Source organism: Symphalangus syndactylus, chromosome 2 (assembly GCF_028878055.3).
Source record: "Symphalangus syndactylus isolate Jambi chromosome 2, NHGRI_mSymSyn1-v2.1_pri, whole genome shotgun sequence".
NCBI lineage: Eukaryota > Metazoa > Chordata > Mammalia > Primates > Hylobatidae > Symphalangus > Symphalangus syndactylus.
The window spans coordinates 43,183,973-43,209,250 of NC_072424.2; the positions used below are offsets into that span (position 1 = coordinate 43,183,973).

Consider the following 25,278-nt stretch of genomic DNA (forward strand, 5'->3'; position numbering starts at 1 on the left):
CTCCGAGCTTTCGAGCAACACTGATGTTTAGTATGTTCTGTTTAGGGTTAAATTTGCAGTGTGACTGAGGCTGGGGTGTGGCTAGTTCCCTTACAGCCTCTCCATGGATGACGCAGTCTTGTGAGGTTGGTTCCAGATCGCCGCCGATCATCGGACCTCTCTCCCCATCACCCTGGTCCGAAGTACCTCAGGGTCAGTTCCAGGACTGAGTGCTGAGAGTGGCGGTGATTGGTTTGAACCTTTGGTCTCCTCTGTTAATTAACTAAACAGTGCATGGCTAAAAATGTCTACTTTGGGGAAAAGGGTTCTGGAGAACAGTCTTTAAATCCTTCACTACTTTAAGGAGCTCTGCAATACTGTTTCCCTTAGCACTTGTATATTCCCCTCACCTTTTTTTTTTTTTTTTTTTTTTTTTAAAGTAAGAAGATGATGTACAATCTTCCCTTTAGCTTGGAAATCCTATGGCTTGGAACAAGCCCAGTGTCTTCAGTCTTAGAGATTTCTGAAGCCACTTTGGACCTTCTTCGCTTCTAGCCACATGGGAGCCTGTGTCTGATCCTCCCTGGGCTGGTCTTGAGTTCCAGGCATTGAGCTGGAAGTACATCAGCCAAGGATTTGGCTGTGTCAGGAAGTATTTTGATTTGCTATATTCTCTGCTTGGCATCTACTCATTTCCTTCAGGGACGTCCCCTTCCTTGGAAAAAATAGCTCCAAAGATGCTTGTCTGACTGATGAGCTACGAAGGAGTTCCAACCAGGCGTTTCCATTCAGGGATCTTGGCTTGGCAGTCACAGGTCACTGAGTGAGAAGGGCGTCACCACACTTAAAATATTCTTAACATCCCCCTTCCCCTCCTGCCAGCAGTGGTCTTTATGCTGGCTAATTTTGAGAATGACAGTCCGGAGACTGATCCAGCTTGGACTAGCAGGCCTTAACAAGCATGTATTTCTAAGGTGTCAGCCATCATACTGCTTGGCTGTGACTTTTAGGGGATATCCTAAGTGGTGGCCTTCCTTGCACCCTAACCTCAAGCTCTCCTCTCCTCCAGGTGTGCATAATTTTCCTGTGTGGTGCCAGGGAACTGTGGTTATAAATGAGAGAGAAGGGGCTCTGTGGGGGTCCCAGAACTGTGTTGGGATCCTGTCTGTGAAGTTACACTCATCTGAGCTATTGGTCTAATTCTATTTTTAAAAAGGGAAATTAATTGATACCTTTTCACAGTGAGCCTGTGTCAGTTCTTGGAGTGACACCAAAACAAAGAATCACCACTTTCTTTTCATAGCTATTCATCTATTTAATATTCCAGGCTAGAATTCTTCAAGATGTTGATTCCAAGCTTCTTAGTGTATACTTCTAGACCCTTCTTAGTGTTAATTATTTAGTTCCTCAATTTTCATCACCTGTCCTCTTCTCAGAGGTTTCTGAAGGATTACTGATAGTGATTCATCAGTGACAGTTCAGATTCTTTTCTGTCTATGGATGTGGTTCATCTGAGCCTGAAAACCCGAAAAGGAGTAGCTCTCACTTAAAGGGGCTGCGACTCTCCTAGCTCCACACCTGTCTTCTGCCTCAGTCACCTCTTACCAGAGTCTTCCTTTCCAGTAAGATCATTCTCATAGTTGGTGGAGGTGGAAACAACACGGGGAAAAGTGGCTTCTCTTATACTATGACGAGGGCTTCTTCAAGCAGGTCTGTTATCATACGCTTTGTTTTCTTCTTGGTCTGATCATAGATTTTTAAAAAAGAACCTCCAAAACAAAAAACCTGATGGTTATTCCGATTTCTTATGTTTTAACTCTTCCCAGACCTTAGACCAAGCTTGTCCAACCCAAGGCCTGCAGGCTGTATGTCGCCCAGGACAGCTTTGAATGTGGCCCAGCACAAATCTGTAAACTTTTTAAAAACATTATGGGATGTGTGTGTGTGTGTGTGTGTGTGTGTGTGTGTGTGTGTGTGTGTTTTGTTTTGTTTTAGCTCATCAGCTGTCACTAGCATTAGTGTATTTTATGTGTGGCCCAAAACAATTCTTCTTCTTCCAGTATGGCCCAGGAAAGCCAAAAGATTGGACACCCCTGCCTTAGCCTTTTGGACTTTCCTCTGACCATAAATGCTGCTGTCCTTTGTTCAGCTTTGACTGCATTCCTTCTTCCTGTGGCCCAGACATGCAGATAGGGCATTCCAACGTTAGGAGTGCTTTGCAGCCCCTTAAAAGATTTTCTGGTGCTTTCCTGGCTCCCAACTTTCCCCACCCTCTTTGGACCGCAGAGTTTTTCTCCAAGCTCAGATAACCTCTGACTCCTCATTTGCCTTTCCAAAAACTTAGCTTCTCACCATGGTGTTCTCTCTAATTTTAAGCTGTGACTGGCCCTCTGGGCTGCCAGGCATAACCATACAGGGCTGAGTTAGTGACTCAGGTCAGGATTCAGCTGTGCTGACCACCCAGAACTTATTCCCACTCCTACTCCCCAAGAGACCAGCTCTTCAGGACTCCCACCCAGGGCAGGGCTGGGCTGGGTCCACCAATGCCTCTGCCAGGGTTGAGTTCTCCAGGACCATCTGGGCCTCTCCCTGAGCTGAGGTACAAGACCAAGGCTGCCCAGCCCCTAGGTCAGAGACTAAAGGAAGGAACAGGCTAGGGGTGGGCTGGCGGAGAGTTCAGGCTCCCTGAGCTGGGAGTATTTGGGGAAGGGAAAAGGGGAGGAGGTTGGAAAGTTTGTGATGACTCTGAAGACTCTCAGGTTTGTCCCAGGGGGACTCAGGCCGCCAAACTGTTCACTTTTCTGCAGCTCGGTGTTGGGAGTGTGCTTTCTCTTGGAGTCACCCATCCTATTTTGGGACGACTGAGTCAAAGGAGCAGCTCTATCTTGGTGCCTGGAAGTGCCTCACATTTCCTCATTTTAGACTTGCCATTCCTATAGAGAAAAGCACCTTAATTCCATTATTAAAGATTCAGGATCATTAAGACTCAGGCTGGATTGGAATTTATCTCTTTACTGTCTATGGAAAAGGATTTAAGGAGAAAAATCACTGTGAGGGATGTCGATTTAGGAAAGCTTTCTAAAGAACCCACTTTAGGAATGTGCATTTGCATACAAACAGTGAAAGTGCTAATTAAAATGATTCTCACATCATCATTTTAGCAGTGCAGGGACTGCTGCTTGGCAACACTTATGAAGTGGAAATGAGTGTACTTTGAAAATAATAAAATATTGTTCCATCCATTGAATCCACTAAGACATTAGGTCCTTTTATTTGCAAGGCACTGTGCTAGAACCACTGTGTGTGTTTGTATTGGTCAAGAGTATAAAACCTAGTCCTTGCTCTCTAGGGTGACCAACTGAGGGGTTTCCCTGGGATAAAAGACTATTAGGAAAGCCCGGGAAGAACCAGGTTGAGTTGGGCCAAACCTATCTCGGGAGTTGAAAGGCTGGTAGGACTGAACAATGTTCCTCAAATGTTTCACCTGTTGAGATAGGCCACACCTGTTCACATTGTTTTAGAAACAGCGTTTTGCCCTGTAGGACGTTTTTGCCCTGGAAATTGAGTAGTCTAATTCCCTTTTAAAGCGAGAGTCCAACATTTAAAATATTTCTGTCATCATTGTCGTTATTGGCATCAGCTATCACTGGGCACCTGCTGTTTGAGGCTGGGACTTTGCCCTGGAAAGTGGGGGTGGGGCTGATCTGGCCTGGAGATGATGTGAAAACCTTTTAGCTCCTGGGCGAACAACTGCCACCTAATCTTTTTTTAAAAAAAGAATAGCGTTTTAGAACACGGAGCCCGGAGCACGGTAGATGCAGAGTCAATATTTGTGGATTGAAGTTTATTAACTTTGTGGTTGAGAGTTCAGGGTCTGCAGTCACATAGACTCAGTTTCAAATCCTGGCTCTGCCATTTGCTTGCTCGACGATCTTGGCTTGTGACTTACCTCTCTGAGCCTCATTTTCTTCATTTGTGAAATTGAGATAAACATAAATTTAGTTATTATATAATATTAATGTTCATATGATAATTATGACAGGCTGCATATTGTGGTATATAGTACCACAAACTCGAGTCAGGCTGCTAAAGTTCAAATCCCCCCTCCTAGTATCATAACTTCCAGCAAGTTATTGAACCTCTCTGGGCCTTAGTTTTCTTATCTACAAAACAAGGATGATAATAGTGCCCTTATCAGAGCATTGTTAGATGTGAGAATTATCAAGCACCTCATCCCAGCCATAAGAAAGCATTATATACATGTTTGCTAAACCTTAAAGACTGTGAAACTATTATTAATTATTTCATTTTGGTTCATATAGTAATCCTGTGACGTTAGATACAGGGCAAGTATTACTCCTCGCTGCCTCATTCCCTATTTGTTGTTATTGCTTGTTTTGTATTTGAGGGGGAAAAATGAAGTTCTGAAAGGTTAAAGTGGTTTGCTGAAGGTAACCTGGCTAGTAAATGTTATAACTGAAACTAGAACCCATGGTACTTGCTATAAAAGATCCAGGTGTGCCTATACACATTTATCGAGGGCATGAAGATATTAAGGCTTTACTGTAATAAATCTGAAGACAAGTGACTAGTGTATCTCCCTCTTCTGCACCACCGCCCCCACCACCATGTGCCAGATCTGCTGGCATACTGCTAACTGATGTTCTTTGTGAATGATGGCGTTGAGCTTGTGCCCTCTCATTAGGTCTCTCGGGCTTACTAAGGCAGCCAGTTTAAACCTCTTCTAGATTCTAACTGCATTAAAGTTAGTGTTACCTGCTCTCTGGCTGGACTTCCTTTGGAGACCAGAAGATTCTACTATATTCCAATACCTGATTTCAGAACCCCTTAGGGGAGCCATGTCATTTGCGGGAAGCTCAGGCTTAAATAGGAATGCTCCCCTCCCCCTACCTTTCTATTTGCAATAGAAACTCTTTATTGCTCTTGAGAAACTTAATTAGAGAACCATATATCAGGGAGTGTAAACATAGCTTTAAAACACTTGCCAATCTCTTGTCACCTAGGCAGTTATCTTTAGATTAAAACGTTCTCATGTTTGTTCACAAACATGGGCACTTTAAAACATGCTGCCACGTGAGGGGTTAAAACATAAATATTATCCTATATGAGCAAAGAAAGGTGCTTTAGTACTTAAGTCCTATTTTTGAGCTGTGGAATTCAGTTCCTTCCTGTTGCCAGCTGAACCTGGGACTCTGATGTATTAGATGAAAATATATTCCTATCTTCAAACGTGGACAACAGGACATTCTGTCCTCCACATTTCAGTGTTTGAATTGGGTGTTACAGGAAACTTGGCACCCTCTCTTTTCAAAATAATAAACAGACATGATGTGGCTTCATGTTTCATCTGATAGGGCTTAGATGCTATTGCCTCATAAAGGCTGATTCACAGACAAATGGAGACTAATTATAGTAGCTTAAAAATAATATCCCTGTTTAAATTTGGCAAGGCAAGATGCCTCGCATGCTTTGTAGGACATGAGAGACTCCGTTTCTTTGGTGGCATGGAGGTGACATACCCATTTCTATTTCAACCACACAGTGGTGGTGCCATGTGTGCCATGTTTATTTTTTTTAAGGATTTCTTATGATCTCTCACATATACCCAACGCACAAACATTGAACTCTCTCTTCCTATAATCTATACAGGGAGTTCTTTCCTGCTATCTGTCCACTGCATTTTTAAGAAACAAATGTCTGGGCTGAGGAAAGTGAATGGCTTTTTTTTTTTTTTTTTTTTTTTCCTAAGCATTTCAGAATCTCTATGGTTAAAAATTGCAGGAAGTTATTCACTTCTCTCTAAGGAATGGATAGAGGATGTCTGTCATAAGACACCGTTCAGATTACTTTTATTCTATCCGTCTTCCCCAAAACTGTGCATTAGGTTGGAAAACAGTTTTAATTTGTTTTTAAATTTGCTTTAAATAAGTAGGTGATATACAAAATTGACCATGTGCAAAATGTAAAAATTAAAAATGTTTTAAGTGAAAAGTAAATCTTCTACCTCTCTCATATCTAGGATCTAGGTACCTCTCTTTGGAAGAAATCCTGAGCACCATTTTATTCTATACTATTCTGGAGATTTTCTAGATATTTATAAATATGTATGTGTGTGTGTATATATATTATATATAGTTCATACAAATGGCACATATTTTCTACAATTTTTTTTTTTTTTTTGAGACAGAGTCTCACTCTGTCGCCCAAGCTAGAGTACAATGGTGTGATTTTGGCTCACTGCAACCTCCACCTCCCAGGTTCAAGCGATTCTCCTGCCTCAGCCTCCCAAGTAGCTGGGATTACAGGTGCCTGCCACCACGCCCAGCTAATTTTTGTATTTAATAGAAACAGGGTTTCACCATATTGGTCAGGCTGGTCTTGAACTCCTGACCTCAGGTGATCCACCCATCTCGGCCTCCCAAAGTGCTGGGATTACAGGCGTAAGCCACCGTGCCCGGTGGTCTACAATATTTTGAACCATTTTTATTTAACTGTAATCTTGGAGATCATTCCACATCACACATTGAGATACCTCATTCTCTTTAACAGCTGTCTAGTTTTCCATTGAGTAGATGTGCCATAATACATAAACAATTGCCTGTGAATGGTAGTTAGGCTGTCTTAATCTTGTGCCCATAAAATCATTATATAATGAATAATCTTGTGCATCTGCTGTAGGATAGGTGGTCTGTCTCAGTGGTTACAAGCATGGCTCTGGAGCCCAAGGGCCTGAGTTTAAACCCTAGTTTCTTCGTTTACTTTTTTTTTTTTTTTTTTTTTGAGATGGAGTCTTTTTCTGTCACCCAGGCTGGAGTGCAGTGGTGCAATCTCGGCTCACTGCAACCTCCGCCTCCCAGGTTCAAGCAATTCTCCTGCCTCAGCCTCCTGATTAGCTGGGATTATAGGCACACGCCACAATGGCCGGCTAATTTTTTTGTATGTTTAGTAGAGATAGGGTTTCACCATATTGGCCAGACTGGTCTTGAACTTCTGACCTCAAGTGATCCGCCCACCTTGGCCTCCCAGAGTGCTGGGATTATAGGTGTGAGCCACCGCACCCGGCTCTTCATTTACTATTGAAGTATATGGTCTTGGCCAGTTACTTTATCTCTCTGTGTCTCAGTGTCCTCATTTGTAAGATAGTATTTATCTTGTAGGTAGGATGTAACGGTTAAAAACACTAGTCTATCTAAAGCTTATAGACCTGTGCTGGACGTGTAGACAGGCCTGTTTGTATTTACTAGTGTTATTTCATATGATCTGGAAACACATGAATCCTAAGCTGTTCTTATCTCTGCATGTTTCTGAACCATCTCAGTAGCTTTCAGAAGCCATACCACAGTTGTTGGGTCTGTGGGTTATATCGGTCTCCTTGATTTATTCAGATGTCACGTTTGTCCTCCTGTCCTTCATCATTTCCTTGCTACTTTTGTGTAACATCCTGGAGAATAAGGAAGATGGTTTTTCAGGCCACTGTACTCATGTGTTCAAACCCCTTTAGAGGTATAAAATGTACTGTCAATGGTGATAATTTTAAACAAATGGTCTGACTCCCCCCTCCCCCGGCTGCCGCTCCATTCATAGTTAATTTAGAACCTTACAATACTTAAATATTTACATTTAGGCAAATATATAGCTCATGTGTATGTATGTCTCAATATTTAGTGAATTATTTCATCATGTTTTAAGTTATAAGCTGACTCTTTGGAAAAGACTGCAAAGTGTCCTTACCTTGTTTTAGTCGACTTTGGAGGTGGATGTTCCAGGGCCTTACATCACCTTAAAAGATTACCAGTTGGATTTAGACAAACCAGAACTAAAATTGCCACATCGGGGTTTGTTAGCTGTCTGACCATGGGCAAGTCACTTAAGCTTCCAAAGCTTTGGTTCCCCATTTACAAATGGTTCCACCTCATGGAGCTTTATGAGGATAACAGGAGAGAGTAGGTGAAGGACTCAGCAGTGTGCAGCACAGGGCAGGTGCTCAAGGGCCATCTGTTCTTCCCTTCCCTCTCCTGCCTTCCACTTCCTCCTGTCACTGCCTCACGGTCCCCTGGAAGTACCCTCTTTCGCCCTTTCTTTTTGAGACACGATCTTGCTCTGTCACCCAGGCTGGAGTGCAGTGGTATATGATCAGAGCTCACTGCAGCCTCTGATCTTCCTGCTCAGCCTCCCAAGTAGCTTGGACTACAGGTGTGCACCACCATGCCCAGCTAATTTTTATTTTTATTTTTCGTAGAGATGGGGTCTCACTATGTTGCCCAGGCTGGTCTCAAGCTCCTAGGCTCAAGCAATCCTCCCACCTGGGCCTCCCAAAGTGCTGGGATTACAGGTGTGAGCCACTGCGCCTGACCCCTCCACCACCCTAACCTCAGTGTTCTTCCTCTCCACTCTCCTCCTGACTCATGCCCTATGATTTACCAGTGTGCTTTTTCTGCCTTTACTGGGAGGGCAGTTTACAGCTCAATTGTTGTCAATAGCATCCTACCTTAAACGTTAACCAAATGTTCAACGAATGAATGCCTGTACATGAGTGAATTAGAGGCAGGCTTATCATCTCCCTACTCCGGGGAGGTCATTACTATTTCTCTGACAGCAGTAACTAGCAACAGCTTTGCAAAATCAGAATTGGGTGCACAGTGGTATATGGTAGCCCCTGAAGTGATAATAGAGCATGGTATTTTCAACCTTGATTATTCCTTTGAAGCATTTTGCCATGGCCGACTCACAGAATCCTTTCCCCAGATTTTTTTTTTTTTTTTCCAAGACAGAGTCTTGCTTTGTCGCCCAGGCTGGAGTGCAATGGCGTGATCTCGGCTCACTGCAACCTCTGCCTCCTGGGTTCAAGCAATTCTTCTGCCTCAGCCTCCCGAGTAGCTGGGATTACAGGCACCTGCCACCACGCCCAGCTAATTTTTTGTATTTTTAGTAGAGGCGGGGTTTTGCCATGTTGGCCAGGCTGGTCTTAAACTCCTGAATTCAGGTGATCTGCCCGCCTTGGTCTCCCAAAGTGCTGGGATTACAGGTGTGAGCCACCGTGCCCCCCCCCCCGCTTTCCCAAGATTCTATTGCTTGCTGTTGGGGAATGTGGCAGGACATACAGGCAATGTCAAGAAACTGTTTCATCTCATCAAAGCTCTATTAGAAAGGCACTTGCATGAGAACTACTTTGACTCCTTTGCTCCCCACTTTCCAAGGAAAGCATGAACCATTGACTTGCAGATTTAGTGGTCCTTGGTTTAGGTTGTTGGGGATGGACTACAAGGCAGTGGGGGTGGTGACCTGGGGAAGTAAAGCTGCAGATGGAAAGGGAGCAGGAAGACCTTTGCTAGCTCCTCCAAATCACTTATTTGTAGAGGAACTACTCTATTTTGCATTAAGTGTTTTGCTGTGAATTTTTGAGATAGCAGTCACACCCATATTTAAATGTAAGAACCAGAGTGTTTTCCAAAGACATACAGGCCAGGTCTCTTCCAGCTCCAAAAGCTATGATTTTACAGACACAAATATTGGGATAATAGGAACCATTGTTTCCACTTGGAGTGCTCTTCCCATTCTTCATCTCTTTCTTATACAGACCTTTCTGTCCTTTAAGGTCTAGCTCAGATCTCACAGTCTATCTTTTGTAGTTCTTTGACTCTGGAATTTTTGGCAGTTAGATATGGCATTGTATGTTGAAGTGTAGTTCCTTAAACCTGTTGTCATTTAGGCGTTTTCACGTGTTTATGCCTCAGCCACCCACTAGGTCTTTACTCTTTAGGACAAGGTGCTACCCATCTCCTGTACCCCTACAGATGGATGTAGTTCAGTGGTTCGCGACAGGTGCTTCGTAGCAGCAGGATCACCTGGGAAGTAGTTAGAAATGCGCTCATACCCACTGAAGTAGATAGAAAGTCTGGGGCCAGAGCTCAGCAGTCTTCCCTTTAACAAGCCCTGCTCGTGACTATGCTGTATGCTGACTTTGAGAACCTTTTAGTGTAGTGATAAGAGCAGGGGACTAAGGGTCTGAGAGATCTGGGTTTGAAGCCAGCTTCACCATTTACTCTCTGACTTCTGGAAAGTGAATTTGTCTGTCTTCTCTCCCCTTCTAGGAGTATTTTATGAACATTTATGATGCAGGATGTTAATGGGTACCCTAAGGGTTGGGGTGGGTGAGGGGCTCTGTGGCCAAATAAGTTGGTGAAATGCTGCTTTGCCTAATTTAAATAGGATTCTTTTGGGCAAGACCTTTCAGACGCCTAAGTATGTCATTGAAGGTCTCTGAGAGTCTCTGTGGACGTTGCAAACTTGCGAGACCCTGGAACACATTTGCTGCTGCATACCTGCTAACTTTCCCGAGAACACACAGTGTTTTGTGGAACACATTTTGGGAAATGTTGGCTTAGCTTATCTAAGGGTGCTTTGAGCCTTGAGATTTTATGACCTTGTAAATCAGTGAGACTTTTAGAAACTTCAAATACAGATTTAGTCAGACATGGTGCCAGAATCTATAGTTTGGGTAAACCAGGCTTATAGAGCAAGTTCAACATTGAGATGATATGGAAGTAATTAAACATTAGAGAGTAAAGGGTTATATTTTTAAAAGAAGTGAGTTTTTGTTAGGTAGAAAATGTCATATTAGGGGCAAGGTGGGGAAGATAAGGAAAGGAAGATGTCATTTACTGAGCGTTTTGGAGGCCTGGCAGAAAACATATGGCACATTTAAATCAGGTAACTTAAGGCGATTTTAATGAAGGAACTATTTATAAAGGGTGTGGGCAGGGCTTGGGAAGAGCATCGGCAATGACGCAGGACTTGATTCCTCTGTGTACCTAAGATTTTACACATATCACATTACCATCGTCATAGCCCCAAAGCTGGTCTTATTTCATTCCTTGCAGAAGAGGAGTGAAGCCCAAAGAGGCAAAGCAAAATGCCCTTAGATGGGACCTGAGATGGAGGAGGCAGAACTCCACTCTGCCCTGTCAGGCCCCCAGCCTGCACCTCCTGGTTCACATTTCTTTAGGCTGAACTCCCTTACTTCCTTCAGTCTTTCTCTATGTAATGAGGCTGAAAACATTGCTTTGTAGAAGCTCATATTTGGAGCTAGATGCGTTGCACTGAGCAATCAGTAGACAGGAGAAAATAGCACCTTAGGCAAATGTATACATTAATAATAAAAGCGTGCGGGTTCCATATGTGGGAAAGAAAGAAAGATCGTAACCACGAATTTTCATGTCTGGGTGAGTTGGGGCTCTGAAAATCTGTCATCCATTCTTTCCTAGGATCCATCCATCCTAGAAAATCTTTCTGGAGGAGGTGGGAGCCATGTAAAGGACATGATGTGGCAGCTTAGCTTGTAGGGGCTGGGAAGAGGGAGAAGGAAAATTTTTCAGACAAGGGGGCACTGCTCGGGAAGGCCTGGCAGTGAGAGTGGAAGGCAAGCGTGCTCCTTGCGCGAGTGCCTTAACAAAATGGCAGTGCAGGCAGTTTGGAGAAAAGGGTCACCATGGGATCTGAGGGTGCTGCTAACTACCAGTTTTTACATCTGGGCCGTGCTGTTCCAGTGAAGTCTCTTTGGCCTAACACCTTTGTTAGACGATGGTAAAGGGCTGGGCGCAGTGGCTCACGCCTGTAATCCCAGTACTTTAGGAGGCCGAGGCGGGTGGATCAGTTGAGGTTGGGAGTTCGCGACCAGCCAGAACAATATGGAGAAACCCCGTCTCTACTAAAAATACAAAATTAGCTGGGCCTGGTGGTGCATGCCTGTAATCCCAGCTACTCGGGAGGCTGAGGCAGGAGAATCGCTTGAACTCAGGAGGCGGAGGTTGTGGTGAGCCGAGATCGTGCCATTGCACTCCAGCCTGGGCAACAAGAGTGAACTCTGCCTCAAAAAAAAAAAAAAAAAAGAAAAAAAAGAAAAAAAAGAAGATGGTAAAGGTTGAATTTTCTAAGAACTGATTTTGCTTCCTTTGGGAAGTTGCAGAGTATATGAATGCTCAGTTTCTCTTAAGCCCAAAGATAATTTAGAAGTCATGTTTCTGTGGAGGTTTCTTTCCCCATTATGAGTTTAAATTTGGGTTGGCTTTTAATGCTCAATTAGAATACTTCTTATGGTTAAGTACTTTCTATTCCAAAAAACAAAAACACCTCTCAAATCCTCTGCACAAGACCTGCCTTTGAAAACATCTGGTAAAAATAACAAGTCACTTGGAAAACTGTGATTCTCAAATGGACCCCTGCCTCTTGGTTAGTGGGAAGTCACTGGGGTAAACCTTTATTTCCTGTTGCTTCCACACAGCCGGCCCTTCACGGAAATATTTCACATGTTTCCTCAGGCAGCAGGGAACCCTGAAGGGCAAACAGAGGGCTGGGGCCCCAGATAGGAACACAGTTGCTGTCTTTGCCCAATAGCGCCTCAGGGTGCATGGAGAGCCAGCCTCCGCCTTTGAAGCTGGGCCAGCTCCCTGCCCCAAACTGCTGAAAACCCCAGCTCTCCCCAATGCATGAGCAAGGCCCAAACTTGCCACACCTCTGGCTCTTTTTGCAAGAGAGATGTTTTAAAATAGTCTTAAATGTCAGACATATTTTTTTTCACAACATGCCTCAGACATCTCATAAATTATTCTGCAGTAAAACTTTAATAGGAATGCTTAGAAAATGAAGAGTTCTAGTCAATGGAGTTTTTGGTAACTTATACAACTGTTAACCCCAAATCACCCTACTTTTTCTACCCCAGAACTCATTGAAGAAAATAACTTAAAAAGAGATGATTTTTCTGACCCCGTGTTAGAGGCTGTCTTTGATGACTGAGGTCTTATGTTTCTTCATAATGCTATATGTTAGTTTGAACAACATGATATTCCAACATTTGACTATTTTTTACTTTAAAAAGGTAATTTGAAATGGTTCAGTCTGATAATAATGTGGGAAGTATAGGAGTTGGAGTTCAGTGTTTTCTGACCAGAATACACCTATAAAGTTGATTTTTTTTCTTAGGAAAAAAAAAAAAAAAGAAATCTGCGATATCCACCTTTCTTGCCATTTGCTTCCTTCTCATGAATATGGGTAATTAAAGATTCTGGTTGCAGAATTTGCATTGTTGCCCAAGCTGTGTCTGCTGTCACATTGGCTCCACATTGGGGCTCTTACAAATATGTGTCACATCTATAGCTGTAGACCTAACGAGCTCTCTTTCGTGTGCACATGCTTCTGTACATGAGCCTGTGAGCCTTCCTTCCTTTTGTGGTTTTTCAGTGTTGTGGCTTAGATTTATTTCTATTTATAATGCTTACTGTCTTGATTTATTCAGTTACTAGTTCCTGAAAAGTTTGAATTTGGGAAGTTTTTTCTTTTTCTTTTTTGGAGATGGAGTCTTGCTCTGTCGCCAGGCTGGAGTGCAGTGGCGTGATCTTGGCTCACTGCAACCTCCACCTCCTGGGTTCAAGCGATTCTCCTGCCCCGGCCTCCTGAGTAGCTGGGATTACAGGCGCCTGCCACTACAGCCAGCTAATTTTTTGTATTTTTAGTAGAGACGAGGTTTCACCATGTTAGCCAGGCTGGTCTCGAACTCCTGACCTCGTGATTAGCCCACCTCAGCCTCCCAATGTGCTGGGATTACAAGCGTGAGCCACTGTTCCCGGCCAGAATTTTTTTTTTTTTTTTTTCGAGTCTTGTGCTCTTGCTCAGGCTGGAGTGCAGTAGCCTGATCTTGGCTCACTGCACTGCAACCTCCGCCTCCTGGGTTTAAGCGATTCTCCTGCCTCAGCTTCCCAAGTAGCTGGGATTATAGGCACCCGCCACCACGCCCAGCTAATTTTTTTGTATTTTTAGTAGATACAGGGTTTCATATATTGGCCAGGCTGATCTCAAACTCCTGACCTCGTGATCCGCCCACCTTGGCCTCCCAAAGTGCTGGGATTACAGGCCTGAGCCACCACGCCCGGCCCAGAATTTTTAATTATTGGGACAGAGATAGATAATTTGAGCTGGGGCTGGCCTAACAAGTCTGGAATATGTGCTATATCGCAGAATCATGATCATCAATGCCCAAAGTGATGCTGCATAGATGCCTTTTTGCCCATAGGAAGATTCTGTGATATTTAGATGCTAGCATACTTTGTTTCATTGTATTTCTCGTTCTTTAAAAATTGGACTTGCTAATTTACCAGTATATTTCATTATCTAGAACATTCCATTAACTCTGTATTTGGCAAGTGTTTGAATTGAGAAGAAATTTCAAAAGTGAGGGTATATTTCCTAGTATGTTTTTTATTTTTTTTTGGGACAGAATCTCACTCTGTCGCCCAGGCTGGAGTGCAGTTGCACGATCTCGGTTCACTGCAAGCTCCGCCTCCCGGGTTCACACCATTCTCCTGCCTCAAGCCTCCCGAGTAGCTGGGACTACAGGCACCTGCCACCACATCTGGCTAATTTTTTGTATTTTTAGTAGAGATGGGGTTTCACCATGTTAGCCAGGATGGTCTCGATCTCCTGACCTCGTGATCCGTCCTCCTCGGCCTCCCAAATTGCTAGGATTACAGGCGTGAGCCACCATGCCTGGCCTCTTTTGCCTTTTAATGTGAAATCAAAGAAACAAAATTTTCTCTTGCCCCTTTACTTCATCCAAGGCACCGTGTTAAAATTCAGAAGGCATATTTGCAGTGACTAAAGAATTTTGCTTCTCTTTAAACATGACACTAGCATGACATTCTCCTTACCATTTGGTCTGTAGGAAGGCAAAGCTAGCTATCTGTGACTTGACTCAGGACAGCATCCTTTGGGTGCAGCAGTGCTGTGTTGAAAGGTAGAGCCCTTGTTTCATTCCTGTCCAGGTCCCAAGCTCACTCTGACTTTGTGGGTAGACTTCTTCCTTTTCCACCTAGACTGCTTTCTCTTCTATACAGTGAAGATGTCAAACTAGATCATTTCTAAGGTCTTTCACAACACAGTAAACCCAACAGTGTTTTTTATTGACTACTTTCCACTTCACAGGGTCCTGAGATAGTTCCAACTGTTCAGAGAGCATTTCACACCTGGGTGTTTTCAAAGGTCCCTCACAGATAAGTAAATCAAGAAAACATGTTTGTTAGCCATTCTGCAAGAGCAGAGAGAATGCCAGAGTGTGCAGAGTGTTCAGCCCTTCCTTCAGAGAGTTATGCGTGGCTTGGAGAAGAATAAATGATACGGGACCTGTCACATATGTGGGACAAAGAGTGGGCTAGACAGCGAGCGCCCTGAGTGACAGCTATTGTTTATCAAATACTTGCAGCATTCCCAACTCTGCCAGGTGCTTTTAATTGCTTTACCTATAATATCCTAATCAAGTCTTGTAGTAACCACATGAGAGGAGTGCTGTGTTTACCCTGTTTTACAGATGAAGACACCAAGGTAATTTGCCCAAGGTTCCATAGCCAGTAAGTGGTGGAGCTGGTATCTGAATTTGAGCCTTTTTTTTTTTTTAAAAGACAGAGTCTCGCTCTGTCTCCCAGGCTGGAGTGCAGTGGCGCCATCTCTGCTCACTTCATCCTCTGCCTCCCGGGTTTGAGTGATTCCCGTTCCTCAGTTTCCCAAGTAGCTGAGATTACAGGCACGTGCCACCTTGCCTGGCTAATTTTTGTATTTTTAGTAGAGGCGGGGTTTTGCCATGTTGGCCAGGCTCGTCTTGAGCTCCTGGCCTCTAGTGATCCTCCCACCTTGGCCTCCCAGAGTGCTGGGATTACAGGCATGATCCACTGCCCCCGCCTGAGCCTACATTCTTAATTGCCTTGCCTCTAAGAAAAGATAAAGGCACGGACAGAGAGAAGAAACAGGACTCTCTTGTTAAAGGAAAGCATGGAATTGCCAGGGGTTAACAATGGCAGGAGAACGGGACATTTGTGACCATGGGCTACTTAGGTGGACCCGTTTCCTGAGGGTTCTCTCACCTTGGTTACCTGTCACTGCCTTGTGGGCCCTGGGGGATACTGCCTCTCTATTAAGACTCTGGCTCAAGCTTGGCCAGAAAAACCTCCTGCCAGCCCCCCTCCAGGTCTCTGCCAGTGCTAAAAAGAGCCTTGTGTTTACTGGAGCTTGGGATATCTTTTCCACTTGAGTTGACCAGAGCCAAGTCAAGGTAGTAAACAGCTGGACTGAAACAGCCACTTGGGATTGGAGGGTGACCCCAATAGTATAACTATACAAAGGCTTTAAAAATCCCTTTCCAAATTTTCCAAAACTTGGTTTTACTTTAAACTGGTATTTTCCTTTTAATGCCTCCATTTGCAGAACCAAAAATTCTCAGTTTTGGAATTTGTGCTGTGAAAGGGTCAGAGTGAACAATGTGAAGCATCCTCATTAGCTCTCAGTTTATTTCTTGGATAGAAGGGATCACTTGTATCTGCTCATGGGGCTCAGGACAAACTTCTGTTCACTGTCACTCTCTCAGCAGCCATCATCAGTGGGACACTGGCCAGGCATCACATGGCTTAAAAAAAAAATCACTGTCTTGCTTTTAAGCACCCTCTGTGCCTTGGATTATAAGACCACTGCCTCCTTGAGGGGCAGTGATAATGTTCATCTCCATAGCCTGGCACTGAGCACAGCGTGTGGTATCAAGGAGACACTCCATGAGCACTTGGCATATTTGTTGAGCACATTCTTTTAATCACCATACAAACAAATGCAATGGAAAGACGTTTTTAAAATGAGGTGAGTACAAGGAAGCAAAATGCATTGCAAGGCACAGCTTTGTAGTATGAGGCATAATAGTTCTTAAGAGCCCTGGGATTTAGGGCTCGGAGAGATTGGGTTATACATCACAATTCCACCACTTACTGGTGGGGTGATCCTAGAGAAGACACTGGATCATTGCCTCCTTTCTAAATTGGTAACAGTGCCTACACGGTAAGGCTACTAGGATAAAATGAGATATTGTATGTATGCTAAGCATGAGGGGAGGCTCTTGATGATAACAATAGGGGTTTTTTTCCCTAGCAATAGATACATCAAATTTAGCTGCCCTTCAAAAGAAGTGGGAAGCAGAACTTGTGTATATGCCCCCTCCCTGACCAAAGAAAAAAAGTTTGCATGTTGCAGAGTGGTATAATACTGAATATTGCGATTACCTGGATCAGAGGCAAGTTCAGCAGGATATGAGTGGTCGTTGTGGAAATGTAGTTCAACAGATTTCTGAAGTCTGGAAAACTCTTTATATAGAAAACATGCAGAATTAGAACCATATTTCAAAGCTTTTATAGCAAGAAGAAAAATACTTATGAGACAATACTATACATATACTGTGAACATAACCAGATAATATAAAGAAAGATTACAGGGAAATTCAGCAAATAATGAGATTGTGTTAGGGTGGTGACATTAGAGATCTTTTTATTTCATTTTCAGATGTTTAGTTGTGTACTTATATGTCTTTTGTAGTTTAAAAAATGCTTTCAAAAATAAAACCTATTCAAAAAAAGCTTCACTCTTGAAATGAGATGAAAAAGAGTCTTCTTACAAAAAGTTTGTAAGAAGCGGCTGCTTTTGAATTTTTTAGTTTTAATTGCTTTTCCAATTGTTTTCTTTAAGAAACTTTTTCTGTTGCTGAATAATTATAAAGACTATACTTAGTGAAAACACATCGAGAAGTTGCAAATTTAAGAGTTTGATGCAAAATGGAAATTTTCCTTTGAAAATAATATGATAGGGTAAAGTATTAATGGACTATTAGAAATCAAAGCCTGTCTAATTAAAAAGTAAACACTTGCTCTTTTAGATGGCATCACAGATGTGTCAAATATATCCATTTTTTAAGTTATTTTATGGATTATGATATGAAATAGTCTTAAAGGTAGGGTGCATTTCAATTCTTTGCTTTCCTAAACATCCAGGCTTAGAAATATTTGACTTAATGGATGAGTATAGTCCTAGTAAACTTCTCACTCGGAAACCCCGTGCCAGACTGTGTGCAGATGGGGCAGCAGTCATGACTGGCAGGCCCAGCAACTAGAATCACATTTGCACATTGTTTTATTCACTGTGAACATTTTTGCAGGAAAAAAAGGAAAAACTGTCTCCCTGCTTAATGCAATTCTGACGCTATCAATACAAATTATAAATTACACTTAAAGTGATGGTACAAATTAATGAACATTTCCAGCTTTGTGTGACAGTTTGGGGTTGAGCATCAGCGTTTAATACTTGGTGTTGCAGTCACTTGGTTGTATTGACCAACATTTCTCAAAGTATAGCCCTAAATGACATCTGCCAGAAATGCAGATTCCAGGGCCCCCTTGGAACTTCAGAATCAGCATATCTGGCTGCAGAACTTGTAATCCACATTTTAAATAAGTGCCTCCCCAGGTGATCCATGTAAAGCAGTTTGGTTGAAGCCCTCTAGTACAGTGGGAATGTTTGCAAAGATTATTTGTTATCTCAATTTAAGATACTTATTTTTAAATCCAGAGAATACAAATGTATAATGAAAATTTGAGAGCAAAGCTGACTGATTTTGGGTCCATATTTTTACTTATAAGTGAGATTTGAGACTTCAAGTCACTGTGGGTAGTGTCTTCAATCTGTGCAATAAAATTAATTTTCAAAGTACAAGTTAGAAATTTAGTTGAAGGGCACATGTGAGAATAATTTAAAAATGGTCTTGCTGTTTTTCTGAATTCTCCAATTCATCAGAGTTGACTTGGAACAGCATTGCAAGTAGTCATTTAAAATACTTTCTCTTTTTTTTTTTTTTTTGAGACGGAGTCTCGCTCTGTCACCCAGGCTGGAGTGCAGTGGCGCAATCTCGGCTCACTGCAAGCTCCGCCTCCCGGGTTCACGCCATTCTCCTGCCTCAGCCTCTCCGAGTAGCTGGGACTACAGGCGCCCGCCACCACGCCCGGCTAATTTTTTTGTATTTTTAGTAGAGACGGGGTTTCACCGTGGTCTCGATCTCCTGACCTCGTGATCTGCCCGCCTCGGCCTCCCAAAGTGCTGGGATTACAAGCGTGAGCCACCGCGCCCGGCCTTAAAATACTTTCTCAATATCAATAAGAAAACTTGCATTTGAGAAAATCTCTGATTATTAAATCATTTGTAAATTCATAAAGCAGTAAATTTGGAGAAAAAGGGACGAAGACAGAGACCCAATGTTATATCAAAGATTATAACTAATATTTAATTCAATAATTATAATTGGAGGTAAAAGTAAAGACAATATTCAGTTATCTGCAAAAGAGATGATGATGGTTTTATTAGGGTCTTCCAACCACATACTTACATGAAGCAGCATTTTTGGCTTTTAAAGTAAAGAAATCAAAGCCAAAAGGGTCAGTTTGTGTCTGGCCGTACTCAGTATAAAGTTATTAACTTTTATTTTTTATTTTTTTGAGACAGGGTCTTGCTCTGTCTCCCAGGCTGGAGTGCAGTGGTGCGATCATAGCTCACTGCAGCCTCGACGTCCTGGGCTCAAGCGATCCTCCCACTTTAGCCTCCTGAGTAGGTAGGACTACAGGCACAGATCACCACGCCCGACTAGTTTTTTTATTTTTTGTAGAGATGGGGTTTCACCATGTTGCCCAGGCTGGTCGCAAACTCCTGAGCTCAAGTAGTTCACCTGCTTCGTCCTCCCAAAGTGCTGGGATTATAGGTATGAGCCACCACGGCTGGCCTAAAGATATTTTTAAGGGACTGACAATTGGGATTAGGGAGAAGCAATCACTTTGAATATCTTAAAACTTCTTTGAGTTTAAAAGTGATCTCACATAATATATCTGTGCTTAAACATAATTTCTTAATGTCACTTGTGTAGACTTCAGTGATAGAAGAAATAAGGTTTAAATAAAACTTTAACCCTCTGTTTAGTAAATAAATTTATATATATATTTTTATCTTGATAATTTTAATGATTCTTGTAACGAATTGGTCTTTCTTTTTCCCCTGCTGAAAGTGTTTGGGCTGGGACACATTGGTCTCTTTTTCATCCCCTCTGTTTTGCTTGTCTTTGGGGACTCCTCACCCCTATGTCTCATCTTCCTCCATCTCCTGTCCCTCCTTGGCAGCAATGGGGTCACGGAGACTGAATGTGGACCTGACACATCCTACAGAGAAACCATACTTTGTTTCCAGGCAGGATCAGAAGTACTTGACTAGGCAGCATTTTGGTTTTGCAGTTCTGAGGCAACCCCAACGCTGCAAAGGCATCTTCACATTGGAAGAGGCACACTCTAAGGATGATTTCCTTATCTTCCTGACAGTTGCCTAAAATCTCCCTTCTAGCACTGTGATCTATGAGCTCTCAGGCACTCAATTTATTTTCTTTGCTAGGAATTTCTAGAGCCATGGCTGGATCACCCTTTGCTTTCCTGGCAGCTGGCTTCACTCTGAATTTAATGAGGTTGCAGAGCTGAGGGGCCACGGAAGGGTTTCCCCCGTTGGAAGGACTCTGCTGCTTGTCCCTATTAAAAGAGTAAATGCTGACTGCTGGGTGACTCCAAGGAAGGGCTTTTGCAGCCAGTTTCCATGTGGTCAGTGTCTAGGGCATATTCCTGAGTCCGCCTGCTCCTCCTTTTCTTCTCTTTGGACTTTAGTGTAACCAGCAGTGAACAAGGAATGTATTTTAAATCACATGTAGATGTAACTTTTGGAGTCGCTGGGATTTTCTGTCCCTATCCACTGGTCAGACAATTTATCAAAGTCTATTGGCAAACTTGTGTAGCCATCCCGGATTTCATGCTACCTAAGTCCTCCCTGCACCTGATTCTCTGCATTTGAGCTTGCTAGTTAGTTGTTAGAGCTGCGATATTAGCAGAGGGGAATTTGAAATGCTTCATTACCATTCTGAGAGTTCAAGTGTTTTTTATTTCTGTTTTTAGTAAGTGCTTAAAACACCTATTTTAGTTTTTTTCCCTTACAGTCTAGTGTATAAAAATCTTTTTAACTTAGGCTTTACAGTCTTACAGAAGAAAAACCTTATTTATTTTTGTACTTTTATTATTAAACAGATAGGAAAAAAGTCTACAATTATATGCTTCTTAAGCTGGATTTCCTCCAGAAGTGTAATATATTCACCAAACTCCACAAATACCAAAGCTCCTTTTAAGCATATTGGGAACCAACCCAAGAGTTCTAAAGTTACGTTTTTCCTGAAGGATTTCTGTTGCATACTTGGAAAAAAAAAAAAAAAAGGTGCAGGGGAGGTGAGGTGGGAATTCTTGTATGGGACCTTTATCCTTTCTCCCATCTCTGTAGTCTTCTTAACATGCCCTCTGTCAGACTTTTTGATGGTTTGCTCTCTAGATATTCAAGATATAAATTTAAACAGTGAGATCCACTATTCAATGCCCCACATTTAGTTCACATTTAGTGAACTTTTACTGAACGAATGAGCTCAGAAGCACCAAAGGACATTCGTTTGTGGACTTGCTTTAAGTTAAGGATGTTTTTTATTTTTCTTTCTTTTTTTTTTTTAGGAGAAAGCTGACCTGAGCAAGGTGGTGCATGCCTGTAGTCTCAGCTCCTTGGGAGGCTGTGGCGAGAGGATCACTTGAGGCCAGGAGTTCAAGGCTAACATGGGCAACATAACAAAGCCCTTTCTCCTAGAGAGACAGACATAGCTAGATAGCCATTTATGCTCCAACTCAGTACTTGTATATATGACTTTAGTTTTAGAGACACTTGGACCTATATAAATGTTAAGAAACCTTACATTTTAATTCTCAACTGCTGGCTTTTCCTTTTTAAGAGAAGAATGGAATGCCACAATGAATTTTTTTTTTTTTCCCAGATGGCAGTTTTTACATTTATTTAAACAAAACGTGCACATGACCTGTCTACTCATTTTCTTCGCTGCGCAGCCTGGCATTGGGGTTGGTGACTCTGATGGCCAGTTGGGCAGCTCTTTCCACGATGGCTTTGCGGTTCTTGGAGGAAACATTGTGAGCGATCTCGGCACAGTAAGATTTGTTGCACATCAGCAGCACTTCCAGCTCCTTGACGTTGTGGACCAGGAACTTCCGGAAGCCACTGGGCAGCATGCGCTTTGTTTTTTTTGTTGCTTCCATAACCAATGTTGGGCATCAAGATCTGGCCCTTGAATCTTCTACAAACCCTGTTGTCAATGCCTCTGGGTTTCCGCCAGTTATGCTTAATTTTGACATATCGGTCTGACTGGTGCCGGATGAACTTCTTGGTTCTCTTTTTGACGATCTTGGGCTTCACAAGGGGTCTGAGGGTGGCCATGATGCCAAAGAGGAGATGGCTGCCACCTCTGTAGGCAGCGCCGAGGAAGAGAGGCCACAATGAAATTTTAAAAGCAATTTAGAAATATTTTAGCGCCCTCGTGACTGAGCAAACATCATACAAGCAAACATAGGTGACTGTCTTCAGGGAGTGTAACATCTGGAAAGCAGAGCAGGACTACAGACATAGTAATTGTAACATCTGCTGACACGGCTTGCCCCTTGTCCTGTTGGAAGGGCTTGGCAGGATGAGAGTTCTTTGTTTCAGGGAGGACATGTACCTGGACATTGCATTTTCTCATCTCAGTGTATTGATCAGGACTGTAAAGCCCATGACATTTGGTAACTGTGTTTTTTTTCCAGCGCTGAAATGCTTTTTTTTTTTTTTCTTTTTTGGTAGGGATATTTTATTTTTTTATTGACTTAGGGGTACAAGTACAGTTGTATTACATGGATATATTACATAGTGGTGAAGTCTCCAGCCTTGAAATTCTATGATGTTCTGAGTCCTTTGGCCTCATGAAACATTCTTAAAGACGATATTGCCTTGTTTTTGTTCTTGTTTTTTTGAGACTGAACTCAATTACTGGCCTGTTTTGCAGACAGCCAAGGGCACTGCTGTCCTGTCATCTGTAAAGTTCTGCACAAATGCAGGTGCTGGATGGAGTCACTACAAGCTTTGTGTTGAGTTTTCTCTGCCCAAGGCAAAAGCCTTCATTCCTGGCAATGTCCTTGTCTCCATGCAGGGTCCAGTACATTGTTGTTAAAGTAAAACAGTGACTAACTAGAGCCTTTTATTAACCAGGATTCTCACTTCTGACTCTTCTCACACTTCATTTTTGGAGTCAAAACAGGATAAATAAACAAATTATGTCAATAGGTGACCATTTACTGAGTTCTTCCTGTGTGTCAAGCACTGTGCTATGTGGGTAAATGGTTATCTCGATTAATCCTCACAACAGGGAGGTTAGTGCTGCTTTTATTCCCGTTTTGCATGTAGGGAAGCTGTACAGTGGTAGCGTCACTGCCTGAGCACCTAGAATTCTTTGCTAACAGGGTTGTGTGTGAATAATTTAATTAGTCTCTTAAGATCTTAACACACTCCCTCCCTGGCCCCTGCTGTAAACATCCTACACTGATTGGAATAGAATACATCGTTCTTTTCTTCCAACATGGTGTGTTCTATTGATACAGGTTGTGAATTGTGGGGACAAGGCCATTTTGTATTGAGAACCATTGTCTTTAACATTTGTTAGTTTGGAAATGATCTAAACATCCCTAACTCTGTCACCTTTTATTCCATTGTAGTGGTTGATATCATAGTGTCTTTATTTAGTTAATAAGCTTATTTGAGTTCTAAAGGATTTTTCGACCCCTTTTATTTTCTGATAATTTTATCTTGTCATCCACCAAGGCAATTGGGCAGAAAAAAAGCTTCACTGTGGACAAAAGTGGCAAAATGAGATTTAGGGAGTATACTCAGAAAATCAGATTCTCTCTCAGCAGCAGTTTTTGCTACCCATAAGCAAGAAAATACAAATGTAGAAACTGTCACCTATGATTGCTGCCATCAAGGCTTCTATGGAGTTTTCACAGCCAAATGAGCAGAACAAGTTTGCTGGGAGCTCCTCTCCTGGGCAGAGAGGGTATATATGGTTGAGACATATTTCTTTTTTTTTTTGGTCTCATAAAAAGCACTGGGCACCATTGCCCCTCCTGTGGCCCAGCCCGCTCACAGGCAGTCAGCCTGCATGCTCTCTCTGCCCCAGGGCCCCACCTCTACAGTGCATTCTGCCTGCTTCAGCTGGATCAATCATTGTCTTAACTTGTTTCTTGCTGCATAACAGAATACCACAGACTGGGTAATTTATGAAGAGTAGAAGTTTGTTTGGCTCACAGTTCTGGAGGCTGGGAAGTATGGAGGGGTCGCATCTGGTGAGGGCCCTCTTGCTGCATCATAACATGGTGGACTCATCCTTTTATGAGGAGCCCACTCTGGCAATAACTAACCCACTCTCTTGATAATGACAGTAATCTATTCATGAGGGCAGAGGCTTTATGAGCTAATCACCTCTTAAAGGTCTACCTCTTACTATTATCACAATGGCAACTAGATTTCAACATGAGCCCTGAAGGAGACCTTCAAACCTTTGCAATCTTGAATTTGAAAACTTCTCTTCTGCAGAACTCTCCTTGGTTTCATGGCCCAACAGAATGTCATTGCCTGGCATTCAAGGCCATTTTGTGGTCTGTGTACACCATCTACATAATGTTATTTCCATATACTCTGCAATACAAACCCTTTGCATTAACTGAATTGGACTTGGGTCTGTTCTGTGTGTGTTCTGTGCTATTACCTATGTGAGAATTGCTTTGGAAACTCTAGACACTTTGTGAGGAAAACAGTTTGTTAAAAGCAAAAGACATGGTAGACAAGTTTTTGTTTGTTTGTTGTGAGACAGGGTCTCATTCTGCTACCCATGCTGGAGTGCAATGGCAGAATCATGGCTCACTGCAGCCTCGACCACCCAGGCTCAAAATCGGTCCCCCTGCGTCAGCCTCCTGAGTAGCTGGGATTACACGCACCACGGCACCATGCCTGGCTAATTTTTATACTTTTGTAGAGATGGGGTTTCACCATGTTGCTTAGGCTGGTCTCAAACTCCTGGGCTCAAGCGATCCACCCACCTCGATCTCCCAAAGTGCTGGGATTACAGGCATAAGCTGCCACAAGCAATGTGGAAGACAGATTTTGTATATCCTGAAGAAAGTGGTAAAGTTAAAAAAAAAAAAGTTTTACATGTAAATCAAGTGATACCTAGCCAGTAACATCCATGAGTATTAACTGTGGGGAGAAAGAGGAGACTAGTTACTTTACTTCTTATGGAAAGTTATGAGAAGATTGTGCTTTTGGGGAAAGACAGGACATGTCACCTCATGAGGGAGAGAAGGGTGCTGTAAGCTCTTAAAAGGAGCACTGACCGAGACTGTTCTTTTAATTAGCTTGAAAAGACTCATCTCTCTATGGTGGGAATAGAACATCTGCTGCTACTCAGAGAAACCAGGTGAGGAGAAAGTGGTTCTGACC

The 25,278-nt window shown here is 42.7% G+C and overlaps 1 protein-coding gene and 1 pseudogene across 9 annotated transcripts in view; one reads left to right on the top strand and one right to left on the bottom strand.

Annotated features, from left to right (window-relative positions):
- Positions 1–25,278, top strand: part of SORBS1 (sorbin and SH3 domain containing 1) — a 253,422-nt gene that overhangs the window by 83,854 nt on the left and 144,290 nt on the right. The window lies entirely within an intron of this gene.
- LOC129468878 (large ribosomal subunit protein eL32-like) lies at positions 21,759–24,161 on the bottom strand (annotated as a pseudogene).